The sequence below is a fragment of the Callorhinchus milii genome, unplaced genomic scaffold (assembly GCF_018977255.1).
Source record: "Callorhinchus milii isolate IMCB2004 unplaced genomic scaffold, IMCB_Cmil_1.0 Scaffold33, whole genome shotgun sequence".
In the NCBI taxonomy this organism is placed as follows: Eukaryota; Metazoa; Chordata; class Chondrichthyes; order Chimaeriformes; family Callorhinchidae; genus Callorhinchus; species Callorhinchus milii.
The window spans coordinates 1,464,361-1,472,022 of NW_024704774.1; the positions used below are offsets into that span (position 1 = coordinate 1,464,361).

Genomic DNA, 7,662 nt, shown 5'->3' on the forward strand with positions numbered 1-7,662 from the left:
AATAGCACGATTGTGTCTGTTATCTTCTCTCGCCACATTTGTGCTACTGGCAATTTTTACAAGAAGTGCACACTACGATGATGATATGTGGCGTTATAAATGTCACACGTGAAGATAGTTAAAATTACGAGCCGAACGTTGAGTCGAATCTACGATTAAGAGTTTGGAGGACGCATATTTAGCGACTGTCTGCCAATCTGTGTGTTTCTGGGCAGTGTAACAGAACGTCCCTAAGTCGCGGAGATACAAAAATACGGCTCTTGTTTATGAGAAGGCAAATTAGCGATTCATTGACAAACTAGTTTCAAAATAGATTAAAAATGCGAAAATATTCTTGGCCTTTTTGTAAACCTCCCACTTAACTGTAAGTGTGAAAGCATTTCAAAATTTATATTACTGTCCATAATGGAAACATGACTTCGCTCAGTTTGGAATCTGAAATCTGTTACGTCAGGTAAGAAATTGAAACTGTAACATGAATGGAACTTGCTGATCAATCAAACGCAATGCAAAATCACATCTGTATAGATATCACCTTTCACTTCGGGTGGATGAGTGAGGCTCGTTGAACTTCGCATACATTCTCTGCAAAATTGCTTCTGTGCCTTGTGAAACATTCAGTTGTTGGACGATTGCAAAATATGAACAAGTGAAGGTGCCATACAGATTTTGTAAATGAATTCAAACTTCAGAGTAATGGCAATTACACTATACAACTGAATTTATTGATAATATCGAGGTTGGAATTTCAAAGATTATTTCAAGATCATGACTGTGGGGTTAGGTTTGTAGACCGTTTATCAGCTGAGTGAGGCTGGTTATGGTCAGCGATTGTACATAATGATTATATATCAACATTAATAATGTATTAATAACATCATCAATAACAAGTTCTCATTACCGACAGTATTCGACTTTGTTGGCACTTAGTTTCTTATTAAAAGCTGCATAAACATGTTGTTCTCAGACAACGAGCCTGACATATATAACTATGGCTTCCAGACTGAAAGTTCATTGCTCAAATTTCATAAGGAAACAATCGCACTCTATGAGCAATGAATCTCAAATGAAACGAGAAAATGGAGATGTTGGGAACGGGTTTAATGGTGATGAATACAATACTACATAATAGTTATTCAACATTGGTTGGACATTTTCTAAGGGAAGTCAATCTTCCACTCGGGTGGTAAGATGGAAGTGAATAATACGTTTACTTTACCATTCAAAACGAAGGAGATTTCAACAGCTGAATTTTATTTGAGAATGCATCCTATGCGATAACGATTCTAATTGCATCTCAAAGCTCTAATCATAAAAAACTACACCTCGTGAACATGATCTCTGTATTTTCAATTTCGAATTTATTGCTCGAACTTGAATAACATAAGTGCAAGGGTAATCGATGGTGGTATTGCAACAACGATTTACAAACAATCAGTCTAAATATTATGTTTTTATTTAACAAATTGAAGTAACAGAGCTAATGTGTATTTAAGAATAGTGTTCATTTCCTCTCTAAACTTGCCCTGAGTCACCATGTAGATGCAAGTGTTTGTGCAGGAGCTCAAAAGCCGAAGCATGAATCAAGCCTCTTGATGATATACTGAATGCTATGTTCCTTCTTTTCACAGTGATAGTTTGCAGCTGACCATTTTAACATGCAGACAACATTTGTCATCCACAAAATTAAAAAAGTGCCAGATATTGCAAAACGATGAGCTTTCTCCGTTTCCCCATTTCGGGACTTTCTGTTTATTACTCTTGCTGTCACCCCAGATTCGCCAGCGAGCTCTGATGGCTACTAAAATGTGTCTAACAGTCAAACCGTTGATAAAGATAACGGGACTTGATAAAAGTGCATGACGGAACACAACTGTCAAACATTCGTACACGCGCCAGTATGCTGAAGTGCGATAAATTGGTTTTGTACAGCAGTATTTCGGTATACTATTACGTGTGAGCAGAGGAACCAAAATAAAATACAGTGGAATGCATTGCGCACAGCTGAGCACACACAACGTTGTTATAACCAAACTGGCAATTCTTACAGATCATTATATGTTTCTTATTTTCTGACAACAAATGGCGACATAGCGATCAAAGGTGAAGGCGACTGTTAGCCATATAGAATATCGAATGGCTGACGTCAGCAGAACAGTTCGTAACTTACATACAGGAGTGTAATACAAGAAACTGAAATGTAAATACGTCTGATTAATGCGATTCAGTATCACATCATTGATGATAGCCATTAGATCCGCCGCTGCAATGGCCATCAGGTAGAGAGTGACGACTTTGCAGAGATCGCAACTTCCCCTGGACAGGACTATTTCACTGAAAAATCACGTGAGCTACATGAATGTAAAAATGTTGTTATTATATACCATTAGCAAAAGTTGCCTATTCGTTTATGCATAACTGCACTTGGCTGTTTTGTAGCTAAGAAGCATCCGACCAGCAGAGAGCTTGTGGTGAGTAAAGACTTGGAACAATATGTGAGAGAATCTCATTTGGTGAAGGAAGTAAATCGTCAAGAGGATTTCAATTTAAACTTTACATTTATTGACAGGACGTTATTATATGTATTTTATATGTAATATTATTACTATTATTGCCAGCACTGTTATGGTCCTACATCAGTGTAACTGAGCAGTGTTCAAGTGGCGGAGGGGAAGTAACTATGTAATATATCCTTTAAATGCTCAACACAATCTTTGGTAAAAATCCAAGGATTCTTCTTCAGTTGGGAAATTTTTGCAAATATTTTTTTCTGTGACTGCGGTTATATTTTCACTTCAAAAACTTGTGACTCGAGAATACATTTTACTAAATTTCAAAAATGAAAAAAAAATGCAATTATTAAACGGAATTTGTGACCATAAGTGCGAGCTGAACCCCGACAATGGAGTTATTAGCACCACATAGCAGCAACGCTGGTGGTGTAAACGCTCTCAGACGCCGTCCGGCGCGGAGGGCGCAGAATGAATCCAAGTTGTTGTTGTTGTAAGCAACACCCTCCAGCTAATTTTTCGTACAGAAATAATAATAATAATCCTTGCATTTGATACAGCGCTTTTCACCTCGGGAGGACGTCCCAAAGCGCTTCACAGAACCACTGTAACGTGAATTGACTGTATATTTGTGGGCGAACGCGGCAGACAATTGCGCACAGCATTGTCCCACAAAAAAATCTTAGATTAAAAATGACCAATTTATTATTGTTTTTGGTTGTGGGGGATTATTAGTAGGTTTGTGGAGTAAGGAAACTTGCCCAAGGTTTCGCCCTCTGCCTGGAATTGAACTCAGGTCTCTCGCTTTCAATGCGAGTGCTCTAATCACTGAGCTACAGGATTCCACTAGCACGTCTGTCAAAGATAACACGAATTACTACTTTACAATATGCATTTATCATAAGAAAAACATTTGTGCCAAAAGACCACGGCAGGAATCGAACCTCTAATCTTCTGATTGCCTTCAAATTCACCGAAGTCAAACGCTTTATCCATTATGCCACGTATTCTACGGTATGCTCAGAAATGACAGTACCGAATGAAATACTACATCCAGTTAAGATGTTCAATTTTATTTTGTCATCTCGTTTTCTACTACCATCAAGAAAGGCGGAAATCTACAAGGAACCATGAGCATTTTGAATTCGCAATTAGGATATCGTCGCCTCCATTTCTCTTTCACATTTAATAATTTGCAATTATATCGCTCAAGCCACGTAGGTCTCTGTTAAATCACGAATATGCAAGTAAGCTATATTCACAGAAAACTTTCCGTTGGCGAGAGACATAATATTTTCAAGGGTTTATTCACTGCATCGCCAATGTAAATGATTTAATTTGATCAGTTGGAAGATTTCTCAATAATTTATTTTTTTAATAAAAATCTTGTGTTATTCTGCTTTTCTTTCCTATTGTGCAAACCGGCCTGTTGTGTGAAATAATCTGCCCCCCTCGTGGCGAAACGGTAACGTGTCTGACTGCAGATCGGAGGCTGGTGATCAAATCAGGTCGACGTCCATGTCTTGGTTAACGTACAAGAAAAACAATGAAGCGGACAGTCTCATCCACTCAATTATAAATTTTACCAACGAAAAGTAACGTCATACCATAGCTGTGTTTTCTCAGTTTGAAACAAAAAGTGTGAAATTATTTCGAAAACAATTACGCTTTTATATTTCTGTCTTCCTTCGAACAACAAAGAGAGCTCAACGCCTCAAAACCTCAGCTGCCATCTTTACCTTCCAGAATCCTGTCCTTGTTCTAGTTTGAGTGCTGATGAGTTATATAAGAAATAAACAATAAAAATGATTCAGAGCACGTATTGTCAATAACTTTACGGCCAACGAGTCCCTTCTGATGTGCTGATCTAAAATAAGTTTGACTTATAATATTATCAAGTAATCATTTCAGTGAGGTAAACTTAGCATTGGGCAAGTCTGAGCCACTTGTCTTCCACAGGTTTATAGAACTCACAATTGTTATAAATGTGGAAACATTCCTACATTCAGTGGCACAATTATAGTAACAGAGAGCAATATTCGTAGTCGGCAGGATTCGAACCTGCGCGGGAAGTTTCCCAATGGATTTCTAATCCATCGCCTTAACCACTCGGCCACGACTACTGACAAAATTGATTTGAAGAAAAATGTGCTGCTCCTGATTTCTTGATTATTTTTGCCCTGATAATAATCGTCATTTGATTTGATTCCTTGCATTTCAGATAGTGGGACAGTATTTTATCACATTGTCGAGACAACTCCAAGACGTTCATAAGATTTTTTATTAACTGACCTGTGTTGTGAAAATGTATTTCCGCAGAACCTCTGCACCAATTTGCCCAGCAACAAATAGCCGTGACTCGAATGTCCAAATTTATCCTGGCAAAATTTTTGGGCACAATTTTTGGGCACAAGATAACAAGTTAACTTTGTACGCTCAAACATGGTGGATTCATTTGTCAGGGTTGCGGTTTTAGCTGGTTTTCATCCGCAGTTTCTCCGTCATACTCTGCAGTCAGCAATCCTTTTCTTTACGTGTTCCAAATACTCACTGGTAAACAGTCTGTGTTCCCTGTTAAACCTGGTAAACTGCGTTCTAAACACAGGAATTCGTTTGTATCGTCAGGATGGTTAGAAGGCTCCAACTTGCAATAATCATGATGATGCGTTTCTGACGCTACGCTGATAATCAGAATATTTCATTGTAGGTCACCTATTACAATATTTACCTTTCAAAAAATGTGATCCATATATATTATTATATTGTATGGTTGAAGTGGGGGTGAGTGAAGAATTATGATCGCCGAATGGCTGAGATGTTGATATCCAGCCTCAATTGTTTTATCACCGCAGGAGATCGCAGTTCAAATAATCTAGTATTACCAGCTGCGAATACAAGTGAATATTTGGCATTGACCTTTTACAAATAATGTACATTCTGCAAAACACCTGGAGACGTCTCGAAGACAAGATAAGGCGCTCTATCAAAGCATTATTATTATTATTGATTAAACGCAAACAGGGAAATCTCAGATTATGATTAATTGTGCACTCAGATTATTTTAAAACATTTCAAAAGTATGTTAAAAGGAAAAGCGATGGCGATTGCCGTGACTCGGATTCGAACCGAGTTTGCTGCGGCCACAACGCAGAATACTGACCACTATACGATCACGGCTGTACAGTTGCCTCCAATTGCAGTGCAGTTACTCACAAGTACAAGAAGCGGTCTGCAATGATTTTTTAGAATCAACGCTGCTGCTCTGGACGTGTATTCACTTATTTCTGCAACACAGAATGTTTTATATTTTAACGAGGTGCATAATGGAGACAATCTGAATTTTATTATAGAAAATGCTAATCCAACATTTAAGATCAATTATCATCTCGTAGATAATATGATCAGCAATGACGGTGCACACAATATTTGTGCATCATGTGTCAATAAGAGTGGAGTGGATTTGTGATTTTTCTTTTGTATCGATTTCTAACTGAATTTGTAGCCTTACTAGTTGGTGAGCTCCGGCCTCTCAGCGTATCAAAGGCTGAGGTTGTGGATTATTTGAGTCGAGTAGGTCGCGAGTTTCACTGATAGAGTTCATGGTATTATATAAAATGCGAAGCAAACGTGAAGAATAATATGTATCTTCCAGAAGAGGACAGTCCCTGGGTGGGCTCGAACCACCAACCTTTCGGTTAACAGCCGAACGCGCGAACCCATTGCGCCACAGAGACTTCTACACACCGCTATGCAAGAAAAATACAGCTTTATATTGACATAATTGTTGTCACGGGCAAACTCTGGATTGACAGAAAATGACAATATATGTAAGTTAGTTATTCAGAAAGTGAAATCTGAATAAAGATAGATGGAAACACTGACCACTGTGCAATGTGGGATTGTTTGCTCCTCAGCACCTTGTTCTCCCACAACAGACATTCAAGTGAAATACACATGCCCTTAAAACTTGATTTGGATCAACTCGGCAACTAATTTTGGAAGAATGTTTTCGGAGAACAGTTTGATATTTAGTCATAAATATAAGAGTTACGTGATGGTACATTATTTTATTCACGCTGAGCCGGAATGATTTCTAAAGACATACAGAGAAATTGAATTTGTTTATCGGTTCCTGTGTATTTTTTCAAAATATTCCAACATGTTCCTCTTATGGTTCATGGATGAGAGGGAACAGCTTTTATTTTTTCTGACTTGTCGGAAGATATTGATCTCTTCACAATGAAAGTAATTGCTGGAGCTGATGAAGTGAAGCTAATTAATAATGGAAACAAACTCATCTAACGGCCACCGATACGGCCAAAGCCTCAGGGTATTGAGCCTTGTACAGAAAACGTTGGCCGCTGGTTAATCATTGGAAGATGGAGTCATCTTACAGCCTTCCGCAAACAGATGATTCCGTTCAGAAAACACATCCCAAACGCTCGATGTAAAAGACGAACAAGATCAGGTGCATTTGATAGCAGTGAGTTTCAAACCCACATCCCCAAACGGACTAGTAATTAAATCCAGCGCCTAAGACCACTCGGCCACTCTATTCCAGGTTTGCCCTTGTCTGCAAAACACATGTAACAACATAGCTCACTACTTCTGTTAAAATTTTGTTTGCTGCTACATCGGAAACGCGGGTTCATATTCAGACAAACTTTTGATCTATGTTGTGTAAACCAGCACCAAATTTAGCAAATTTATTAAAAATTTCAAGTATTAGTAGATTGATATTGAACAAAGCTATGTGGGGATTTCTCTGAATTGATTACCCTGCTGCACCCCTTTTCAAATAAATTGTCAGAAATTAAACTTATTGGTAGGATCAGTTGCCATTGGTTTAGAAATTTTGCAACGCACTCGTCACTTCCTTCCCGGCTGCAAGACCTTCAGCTCTTCTTATCTCATATTTCAGCGATTATAAACCATTGCCCTACGTGCACTCGGAAGATTCAATTTTGTTTGAAGTGTTACATCGCAACGCTGAATTTCAAGAGTTTTGTGAAAGATCTGAAAGTTGGATGGAAATGTATTAGAGTTTTATTCCTTTCTCAACAATAAGAGTTCACAGAAGTTTCCGTAGTGTAGTGGTTATCACGTTCGCCTCACACGCGAAAGGTCCCAGGTTCGAAACCTGGCGGGAACA

General features: G+C 38.4%; 3 non-coding genes across 3 annotated transcripts; 1 reads left to right on the forward strand and 2 right to left on the reverse strand.

Annotated features, from left to right (window-relative positions):
* Window positions 1–4,550: 4,550 nt before the first annotated feature.
* On the reverse strand, window positions 4,551–4,633 carry trnas-aga. Its single transcript has one exon. It is a non-coding gene; the product is annotated as a tRNA-Ser (tRNA).
* Window positions 4,634–6,170: 1,537 nt separating this feature from the next.
* trnan-guu lies at window positions 6,171–6,244 on the reverse strand. Its single transcript has one exon. It is a non-coding gene; the product is annotated as a tRNA-Asn (tRNA).
* A 1,345-nt stretch (window positions 6,245–7,589) lies between these two features.
* Window positions 7,590–7,662, forward strand: trnav-cac. Its single transcript has one exon. It is a non-coding gene; the product is annotated as a tRNA-Val (tRNA).